This window comes from Amphiura filiformis, unplaced genomic scaffold, assembly GCF_039555335.1.
Source record: "Amphiura filiformis unplaced genomic scaffold, Afil_fr2py scaffold_147, whole genome shotgun sequence".
Taxonomy (NCBI): Eukaryota; Metazoa; Echinodermata; class Ophiuroidea; order Amphilepidida; family Amphiuridae; genus Amphiura; species Amphiura filiformis.
Window position 1 is genome coordinate 146,709 of NW_027305611.1, and position 11,882 is coordinate 158,590.

An 11,882-nucleotide genomic window follows, 5' to 3' on the forward strand; every position below is an offset into this window, starting at 1 on the left:
CACATAATCACATGCAGCAGACTATTTAACAACTTGTAGGAATGCATGCAAGTAAGTGGGGGTGGCAATAATTTATATTCATTTGGCCAAAGTTGCACAAAGACCCTGTTTTCTGAATCCTTATGAGAGGAATACAATTAGGTGTTTTTATCCATATCTGCCAAATTTGAAATTTGAGCCCTACATTTATAGCAGTCGTTTTTGTTTTAAGCACTTCGCACTTGATTATTAGTTTCCTGTTAAAGATTTTGAAAAAGGGACGAGGTGACTTTTAATTATTAATTATCTTTTATTTTCTTTATTTAGTTTGAACTAATTGACTCGTTTTGACTAGAGCAGGCATTTAATTATTTCACAACAATATTTGATTGTATAAATAAGTGAAGGTGGAGTTGTACTCTCTGTTCATTCATCATTATTGTTGATATTATTAAAGTCAGAAAATGGCAAGTAGAAGTAGTTGAAAGTTACTTTAAAGGAGAAAATTAAAAATAAAAATAAAATAATTGATTATTTTGAGATTTTCAATTTTGGACGCGGGCGGTAAACAGGAAACTAATAATCAAGTGCGAAGGGCCTTATGCAAATTAAGATTTCCCTCTACTTCCCTTTTTCACCTCTTTTGATATGTATGTGAGGTGCTTAGAGACACTGGCAGACAAAACCATTGGTGTTCAATTTTATCCAGGTGTACCCATAATTGTTTTACTGTCAATTTAAAAATTGACTATATATTTCAGTGTATATTAATTGCGATTTCAAATAAGAGGGACTGGGATGTAATTCTTTTTTTTATTTTTTCTACATTCCATTTCTCTATTAAGTAGCTGATGTAGATAGATTCTAAGGATTAATAATTACAGAAAATTGAATATGCTAATAGAATATTTCAATTAAACTGACTTGTATAGGTTATTGTTGTACATACTTTATATAGCATATGCAGCTGAATACAATTATTTTTACAGTGTGCACAATAAAATATTACCAATAAAATATTACACCATGTTATGCTTCATCTGGTTCATGTAGTCATGGTCTTATTGATTATGGGTTCAGAAATATAATGAATTATCAAATGGTAAACAATTGATAACATTTGGTGCAGTCCAGGGAATTTCCCATCCAAGTCCAAAGGGAGTTTATTGATTTGGTTTGATATTGCCTGATAGAACGATAATAAATGAAATTTCTGTGGTGTGGAGGTAGTCTCTCCCAGGTAAATGGTGTAGGTCCTATGCTAATAGGGGCTAATTTTGAAATGTCTGTTTTTGTATAGTGATGGCTTGATCTAAACAAATTTATGGATTGGGCTACCTATATATACCTGATTTTGAGATCCCCGAATTCCCGCTCCTCATTCACAAAATATAGGGGTAAAGAATATAAGGCAGCAGGCCCATATGCAAGGGGTTCACTTTTTGCTCTTTTTTTTTTTTTTTAAAAAGGTCCAAAGTGAGAATAACTGACAACAGATAAATGCAGCACACACCCAGAACCACACCCTGACAGTAAATACAGTCATGTAATGTATGACTGTATTGACTGTGGTTATATATTACTATTCATGTTAAACATTAACAAGAACATACTTCTGGTATATATGTACATGTAGTAAACGTTCAGTGCATGCTGCATAGAATTGTGTGTTGTGTATGAACCGGTATATGAAGGATAGGGATCATCTTAAACTTTCAATGTTGATTGTGTCGATCTTGTGATTTGTTTCATTTCCTTTAACATTACTGTATGGTTGTTAACCAGTAAACAAGTGAATAATGCAATAAAATAATATCATTGCTATAACCTGCTAATGTATCAAGTCTTTATTTGTAAAGTTTATGAAAAAGATGCTACTATATAAATTGTAAAGTTATTTATTTCAGGTATATTTGTGATGTGTCATGTCAAAAGGAGACACTTTTGGGCAGGTTATCAATTTTGAGGTTTTGCATTATCTTGAATATAGAGATATTTTGGTCCACACTGCCATTTTCGCCAATGAAATCTGACATTGAGTTCGTAAGTTATGGTATTACAAAATTGTTAATTGAGATATATCGGCCTTTAAAAATATTATTGACAATGTTGAGAGTAGGAATTACCTTGAAAATTGTCTCACAAAATACAAGATGCCATTCATATTCCGGTCTGAAACTACCAGGCAATAGTTTTAATATTAATAACATCACAAAATCGCAACAAACCCAAATTGTGAGATCCATTTACGATCCTGCCAAAAGTGTCTCCTTTTGACATGACACATTACATTTATCAAAACACTCAAATAGCAGTTAAAGCAGCCAAATTTGCTGAATTACATGGTGATTTCCCGGGGGTGGTTTACACTCAAATTCATGAAGATAGACAAATAATGAAAAAGATCAATATTGCAGGCATGAGGCAAATTAAATTGAAAATCATGCAACAACATAGAAGATGTCCACATTACACAAAAAGTACAATCAAAAATTCAAATTTTATGTTATAGTTGGAGCTATACTCCACTCAACATAACACCAATTCACATGTGAAGATTTCACATCACCAAATAATGTCTCTTGTGGGATTCCGTCCTGATCTGCGGTGTTTTTACATTTCGGTAAAAGTTAACCAACTATAAATCAATATTAAAAACCAAAAAAATTGTGCAGATTTTGGGAAAAAATTTGTGCCAGGTAATAAATGTAGGCTTGAATCTAAGCATCTACCAAGATTGGAAAAGATTCTGGGCTTTTATTCAGATTTTTCATGTATTTCTTAAACCGGCTGCTTCTAGGTAAAATCACAAGTGCTTCTATTTTGAAAATTGGGTGAAAAAAGTGTATTGCATTCGTGGTCCGGTAGCTCGAAAATTCAATGGTCACCAATATATTTAATTTAGTTTGTTTACTTGCTTGTATGTTTGTCAGTCAGGAAAACATCAGTTTGAAAAATTGAGTCGCTTCGTAAGGTAGGTAGAGCCATTTGAATAGAGGCCATTTTGTACACAAAGTATAGGGAAATTTATTACTATTGTGCACCCTCAAGCGAGAGTACGTGTGTGAGCCTATACGGAAGACGTTTTGATTCAGCAAGTTAGACCTGTGCCAAACAAGTTTTGATTAGCATTTGCATATTGACTGATGAGGTGTTTTTGATTGTAATTCATATAATTTATAGCTAAAATTGCAGAAAAAAGCAACATTTAGGCCTACTAGGCTATCAGTGCTAAGGTGAGTTATAGCCCGAAAGTGTAGACTTGGAGAAATATCAGTATAGAGGCACTGTTAGGTCAATGCATGAACAGGTAAGCTTACCTTTTGTGGCGGTGTGTGTGTAGGGTAGGCTAAGCTTAATTATGACAGGCAGCCAAATTGGAGATGGAGAAAACATCGGTATGGTGGCACTGTTATGTAACTGCCTGGATTGGGGGGGGGTGGCTAGGCTAAGCTTATGATTTCACCAACATGATCAAAGACCCATGTAATTCAACACTTGTATAATTCATGCATTTGCCTTTGTGGTCATGTTTTCCCTGCTGCTTCTGTCATATCTGTGTGTCTGTCTTGCTGTCTGTCATAAGTTTAGCCTGCCTACCCCCCCTTCTACACACACATAAGGTAAGTTTACCTGATCCAAGGCCCGTGTCATGAGCTCCAGCAGCCTTTATGTTTGTTTGTTTGCGTGCATTACCAAATTAACTTCATGTCTCAGACATTATAGGCCTACAGATTGGGATCAACATTGTCAAAATAAATTGATTTTAATTTGTTCCATTACATGTGCTATCTACAGTAGATAGCACATTATTTGAATTTGGCGCCAAGTTGAATTTGGCCCCAAAATGTCAACTTGTGATCGGTCACTCAAAGTGAAGTTATATAATGTTAATTAGTATTAAAACTCTTAGGAAATTATAAAATCAAACATCTTGAGGTCCGTGAAGATTTCACATCACCAAATAATGTCTCTTGTGGGATTCCGTCCTGATCTGCGGTGTTTTTACATTTCGGTAAAAGTTAACCAACTATAAATCAATATTAAAACCAAAAAATTGTGCAGATTTTGGGAAAAATTTGTGCCAGGTAATAAATGTAGGCTTGAATCTAAGCATCTACCAAGATTGGAAAAGATTCTGGGCTTTTATTCAGATTTTTCATGTATTTCTTAAACCGGCTGCTTCTAGGTAAAATCACAAGTGCTTCTATTTTGAAAATTGGGTGAAAAAAGTGTATTGCATTCGTGGTCCGGTAGCTCGAAAATTCAATGGTCACCAATATATTTAATTTAGTTTGTTTACTTGCTTGTATGTTTGTCAGTCAGGAAAACATCAGTTTGAAAAATTGAGTCGCTTCAGTAAGGTAGGTAGAGCCATTTGAATAGAGGCCATTTTGTACACAAAGTATAGGGAAATTTATTACTATTGTGCACCCTGAAGTAGCTGAATATGGGGTACTGTGTGTTAGTGTGTTTATATAGCACAATTTGGCTACTCTATAGTTAATAGTTCCATGCTTTGAGAACTTCATCATAACTGCAATGATAAGTATTTATCAAGCTGACATATAGGCCTCTATAATATAAGTAAAACCGTACCGGGCGATGAAAAAATATTAATCTGGCAACTTGACATACCCCGGGTGACATACACAGCTCACACTGGGTTTTTTTCCGTATGGGACAATTAATGTGAGTGTGAGATGCCTCATTCTAATTGAATACCTGAGTGGAAGAAGGGCCCATGCAACTCCATCAAAACTGTTATTGAGATATTAAGAAAAAACTTCATACTCGGAAAAGTTTTACATACAGAATGTTTTCATCTTCAGGGGACCTTTAATAGATGAACATACAACATAACATACATTCAAAATTGTACAGGTCTTAATACGAGCTGGAGTTGAGCCCTTCTTCCACTAATATACTGCAATTGCCAGTTCTGTAAGCAGATGTGTTATAAATAGCTACAGAAATTTGGTACCGGCCGTAATTATCCATTAATTGCAGAAGTAGAAGCATGTAATACGTTAGCATTTAAGAAAGTTTATTGTAGTGAAAAGCATATTTCATGGATGAACAAAATTCCTCTTTAATCCAATATTTGTGGAAGAAGGGCCAAACTCCATGGAGTTGGGCCTTTCTTCCATGAAAACTCATAATTATGTGTACGTGGAAGACTGTTTAGAGATTGGATTTTGGCTCATCTTTCACACACAAGGAACTTAATAAGGAAGAACAGTCTGCTGGCAATAAAATGCTGTGTCTAAAATGGAGTTGGACCCTTCTTCCACTCAGGTATTCAACTTTACTCGGTCGGGCCGGTTAAACTACCCTGTTAGGGCTGCAGAATGGTGAAACCATTGTTAAAGTTTGGTGAAAAGTGTGAAATTTGGCTCAGATTTTAATTTTAATGTACAGTTGAGTTAATCTACACCTTTATTTTCATACTGATATATCTTGTAAAATAGTTCAATTTTAAGACTATTGATGTCGTCTTTATTTTAGCACCTCCAACAACACCTACAACAAAAACATCTCCAACAACGGATGATGGTAAGATTAATGCACTTTAATACTGAGCAAATAACATAACACAAATGTAATACATTGCCACATTGGTCATAGTATTTAGCATCACTCATAAATTCTAGACGGTTCATTGGCAAGGGGTATCATCTGTGAACATAGACTTTCAAAATTCAAAAAGCGGCAGGCGGTGGCGGGCGGCAGTCCACCACTGATAAGCAACTTAAGCTCTCGCATGCTATTTGATTTAGGTTCAGTGATTTGATCTTAATAATTATCCCTTTTCACATGAATCTTTATTCACAGATGATACCCCTTTGTCAATTGTAAGTGCCTCGTTTTGTGGTGTTGTCACTTCATATGTCAAGCCTCACAGTGCGGAGGAGTTGGGCTCTTTGTGATAACGCAATATTTTTAGGCCATTTTTTTGTTTTTTAGCCTGTTTTTCACCGGTTTAGTCAAATTATGCCTCATTAAAATTGCCCCCTTTGCCCCCCCTAAAAATGTAAATCATGGCTACGCCACAGCGTAAAAGGAACACAAGTGAGACGTTTGTTTTTAACGGTTGCTCTGTGTGGAGACACACTTGGGTCCTGATGGGACCAGGCTCAAACAAAATGCTCAAGCTAGGCTAAAAAGCCTATAAAATCATGTTGGCCTGTATGGAAAGAGAATGAGACAAATTTGAAGATAAACAACAAGGAAACAAAGGCCACTCCCAAGTGAACAACTCAACTCTCAGCTTTTGGGTCAAGAGAATTTGGTGTCATTGATTATAATATAGGTGATATCACAATGCTAACCCATTGGACCAAAATGCTATTAACAATAACATGGTTTGGGTACATTGGGTAGTCTCATATATAGTTAATTTGAATAGTAACACTTTTAAAGCATGTTCAGGGGCTGTTCAATAATTATGTGCACCCGGGGTGGTGAATTCTCAAAGTGGTATGCAGTGTTCGAAATATGCCTCAAAAAGTTACAGGCCAGTCGGGCTTGACCTTAAAAAGTTACCGGCCAGCCGGGCCAGCAACTAGATGCCAGTCAGAAAAATTACCGGCCAAGCCAAAAAGTTACAGGCCAGTGGCCGGCTGACCTGCCCTATTTCAAACGCTGGTGGTCTGCCAAAATTGCTTGCCCTCCCCTTGACAGTGCCAAAAACCCTTCCCCTTTTTTTCCCCTTTTACGTGCCAAACAATCTTTGCCCCCCCTTTACACACTAAGATTTTTCATATTTGAACATGTTCCTAATGTTTTCCTACACCTTTTTAGGGTGTAATATAGAAATGGTGCCCAAAATATCTGTGCCAAAAATCACTTGCCCCCCCCCCCTTTCAACCTGTCAAAAATCGATTGACCCCACTTTCGACCTGCCAATGCCCACCACCGGGGTGCGCACAATTATTGCACCACCCCTCACTATTAAACCTATTTACAAAAAATAAAATAGTATGTTCACTATTAATAGTATATTAAACCTATAATTTTACACACACAAAAAAAAGAGTTCATTAATTTATCAATTATTTGATTTGGATAAATATTTCAGTTTTGGTTTGTAGTTGCTTTAACTAACATATACATGGAGTTTAATCAAGTATACATTTAATATAATGAATTATTTCACATGAAAGCAGGAAAATTTTGCAAATTCCTAATCCAAGGCATACATCATGGATTTTTAAACTGTGACAACTTTGCAAAAGCTTTCAGTATTTTAAAGCCATAATGTGTGATTTGCTCCAATGCCCTCAATATTTTTTGAATTTCTACTTTTTGCACCACTGTAATGGCCATTGGTGTCCATAAATGCCCTGTGAAAGACTAAGCCCAAAGTGCTTTAATTACAGCAAAATTTAATATTAATAAAACCGGGATCTCCGGTTTTATTCTGAAACTCACTGATCGAGTGCCAATAAACACATCACGTGCGGGTTTACATTGAATCACTGTATGCATATCGCTATCCGTCTTACGTCTTGTTCATACATGTAGCTCTGCCAATGATCATGATAATAATACGAGTGGCGAGATTATACACACATTGTAAGCACTGTACATGTCCGTCTTGACGATAATCTGCGTGCATATCGAAATTGTCTCACGCCTCCTAGCTGTGTAAAACTATGCCAATATTTATGACAATAATACGTTCAGCGAGCTGATACACGCATTGTAGGTACTGGAATGATATAGCAATGTTCTTCGTTTTATCTCATTTATTTGGCTCAAAATTAAGAGGGGACAATGTGATTAGTAGCTATCAGTGAAAACTAACATTTAAATAGAAATCTATTCTTTAAGCAAATTACACATTATTGCTTTAAGGAAGGACTGATGAAAGCAGAAATTTCTAACTCTTAATATTTGAGTTTTTGCCTGCATTATAGCCCCCAAATCCTATGGTCTTTTCACTATTGTTTACTGTAAAGCATGATATTTTCACGGCATTAAAATTTTGTGTTTTGGAAAAAAACTCATGTTTCTGTGATATGATATTTTCACAAATTTGTACATAGGCCTACAGGAAGAAAAAATATTGTGTGCATGAAAATCTTGTGAATCAAAATTTGTATATATAGGCCTACAGGAAGAAAAAATAAGTTGTGTGCATGAAAATGTTGTGAATCAAAATTCTTGAAGTTTTAATGCATGCCATCATTTCATGCTTTACAGTTTTATATCAGTGTTTTTTATTTTTCAATATAAAAAGTACAGCACTTTTCAAGATATCACATTCTCACCATCTTAGATTCACAAGTAGCATGTTCTCTATTGTAAAGTAGAAAATACACAAATGAAAAGGTGTTATTTGTGTAATTTGTGTTGGTAGGTGTCACTCTAGACATTGATATTTGAATCCGTGGAAAGGTTTGAATATGAGGGATTTCAGAAAATTCTTATATTCTTATCAACCACACCAGTTAGTTATGTTTTGATGTGGCGTTAAAATACCCAAACAATTAAATTTCCGATGACACAGTTCTTCAGGGACACCCTGTATCTCGTAAACTTCCTCAAATGAGAACACTATTTTAAATGTATATCAATTTTTGCATCAGTAGTCCCAACACACCTTCTGCTATACTTAATGCAAGTGTCAGAGTACCAAAGCAAGATGGGGGAAAATTAAAGATGACATCTGATAGTAAAAATAAAATCACACATTATTGCTTTAATTATGTTAATACAAATACAGAACAACATTCTCACTGTCACATTTGAACTTCAACCCCATTTAAAGATATTGCTTTGTGCAAACACCAATAGACCAGACAAATATATGGATTTGCCTTTCAAGTATACATATAATTGTTGGCAATATTCCAAGCTCTAAAAAACAGGTATATTGTAGGAAACATTTTGATGTACTTATGAATATGTAAACATTTATATGTACCTCGATTTTCACATTTCCAAAATCTAGTTCCCCAGCTTTTATAATGCCATCAATAGATTCAGTGCAGAAAATAAAATAAAAAGAATACAATACAATACAAAATAAATTTGGTTTACACAAAATGTATTAATTTTATTTATTAAATTTCTGTTGATTGTTTTTATTTGTATGTATTTATATTTTCAGCAACAGAAAAACCTATTAGTAACTATCATGCATATAATATGGTTTCATGGTAGGCCTACAGCAATAAATATATACCGTGTTTGTTAGTTTCGCATGACTGACAGCATCATTAATTCCCAGGCATTAATTATGAGGCCCCTTTCTATCGTTGCCATCAGTTATGCCATAGCTGCAGCGTATCCGCCAAATTGGGTTACATGAAGGTTGTTTGCCGGGGATCAGAAAAACTAGCCACAACCTATCAAAAATGCGCTCCTTGGAGTTGGGACAATCATATTAGGGTGGTGCATAATTATGTGTACCCTTTGGTGGATGAATTATAGGGGCACATTGTCATATACTAGGCGGTTACCCGTATTTCGCGGTTCTCGGCTGTCATGGTTATTGGCTTTTGCAGATCTCAAAATCAGGGTGTGTCCATTGGCTGGGATCACTGTCCTCACAGATGAGCTCAATTGCAGCTTTTGCAATTTGACCTGACTTTCGCTCTCAAATCTGAGCTTCCTTGGCCAAAGTTACACCCACCCACCAAGTTTCATGAGCAATTTGAAATTTGTATGTTTTTTTACCTATGACCTCTCAACTGTAGGTCTGACAAAAAGGTCACCGTGGAAACTTTTGTTTGTTAGTCCAAGGTTCACCCACCCACTAAGTTTGAGCTTCATACTGATAGGGGCAATTTAAAATGTTTACCTTTTTTTGACCTATGACCTCTTAACCGTAGGTCTGACGAAAAGGTCACCGTGGAAACTTTTATTTGTTTCATTGTTCATTGTTGTTAATAATTTTATTTTGGTATCTTTTTGTCCATCAGATAGCAGTGGTACTGAACTGAAAATGACAGGCTGGTTACTAACAGTAGCATTTATGATAACTCAACTCAGTCTAGACCGGACGTCATAATGGATAATATGGAGGCAAAAGGTATGTGACGTCCAAGGTCCACCCACCCACCAAGTTTCAGCTCTATAGGGGCAATTTGAAATTTTTACCTTTCTTGACCTTTGACCTCTTAACCGTAGGTCTGACGCAGAGGAGGCTTAAAGGCATTCCTACAATGCACTATGATTGGGAAATTTGATCAATATAACCTAATTTTAAAGGCAAAGTCCCCATTGCCACACACACAAAATGGTAATTTTAAAACTGCAGCCAACGAGCTAATAGTTGAGACTTAGGACTGATATTTGATTTTCTTACAGGAAACATTCATATTGTCGCACTGCATTAATTTTATTCCTAAGTCTCGATGTTTCGAATGTTAAATAATAGAATGAAAACACCAGATATTTGCACACAATCCAATGCAAGGTATGATCAACTGTACCACATGTGTACAAAAGCCAGACATACAAGGTCAGAAACCCCATTGGGTTGTGGGAATGTCTTTAAACATCCTCTGGGTCTGACGAAAAGGACACCGTGGAAACTTTTGTTTGAGAGTCCAAGGTCAACACATTGGCATGGCTAGATTTGCCATTTAAAGTGTTTGACATGAGACTTCAATTGAACTTTACCCCGGCCTTGACCTTTGACCTTAAAAAATATAAACTTGTTCTTCCTCATACCAAGCTGCACCCACCCACCAAGTTTGAGGAACGTGCGACCCGTAGTCTCCGAGAAAAGAGGCGGACAGACAGATAAACAGACAGATGTACAGATTCTGGTGAATTATAGTAAGACTAGGCGGTTACCCGTATTTGGCGGTTCTCGGCTGTCGCGATTACCTGGCTGATGGTAACTACTCACCAAGTTTTATGCCCATAGGACAGTTTTTACTCATTTGACCTCAGATGACCCCTTGTGACCTAGAAATGACCTTCCAAAATTTGGCTCTAAATGTTGACTGTACCCACCACGTTTCATGCCCATATGACAGTTTTTAGTAATTTGACCTTGGATGACCCCAAAATGACCTTCCAAAAATTTGACTCCAAAAGGTGACTGTACCCACCAAGTTTCATGCGCATACGACATTTTTTACTAATTTGACCTCAGATGAACCCTGGGTGACCCCGGATGACCCCAAAATGACCTTCCAAAAATTTGACTATAAAAGTTGACTGTACCCACCAAGTTTCATGCCCATACGATAGTTTTTACTAATTTGACCTCAGATGACCCCTGGATGACCTCGGGTGATCTTGGCCCACTAACTGAAACAAACTTGTTCTGTCTGAGGTCCAGATGCACCCTCCCACCAAGTTTGAGGAACGTGCGACCCCTAGTCTCCGAGAAAATAGGCGGAAAACAGTTTTTACTAATTTGACCTCAGATGACCCCTGGGTGACCTTGACCCACTAATCGATACAAACTTGTTCTGTCCTAGGTCAAGATGCACCTACCCACCAAGTTTCATGCCCATATGACAGTTTTTACTAATTTGACCCCTAGATGACCTCTGGTGACCTTGACCCACTAACCAATACAAACTTGTTCTGTCCCGGGTCAAGACGCACCCACCCGTCAAGTTTGAGGAACGTGCGACCCCCATGCTCCGAGAAAAACAGTTTTTACTAATTTGACCCCTGGATGACCTTGGGTGACCTTGACCCACTAACCAATATAAACTCGTTCTTCCTCATACCAAGCTGCACCCACCCACCAAGTTTGAGGAACGTGCGACCTCCAGTCTCCGAGAAAAGAGGCGGACAGACAAACAGACACACAAACACACAAACACACAAACAGATTCTGGTGAATTATAGTATGACTAGGCGGTTACCCGTATTTGGCGGTTCTCGGCTGTCGCGATTACCTGGCTGACGGTGACTGTATTCACCAA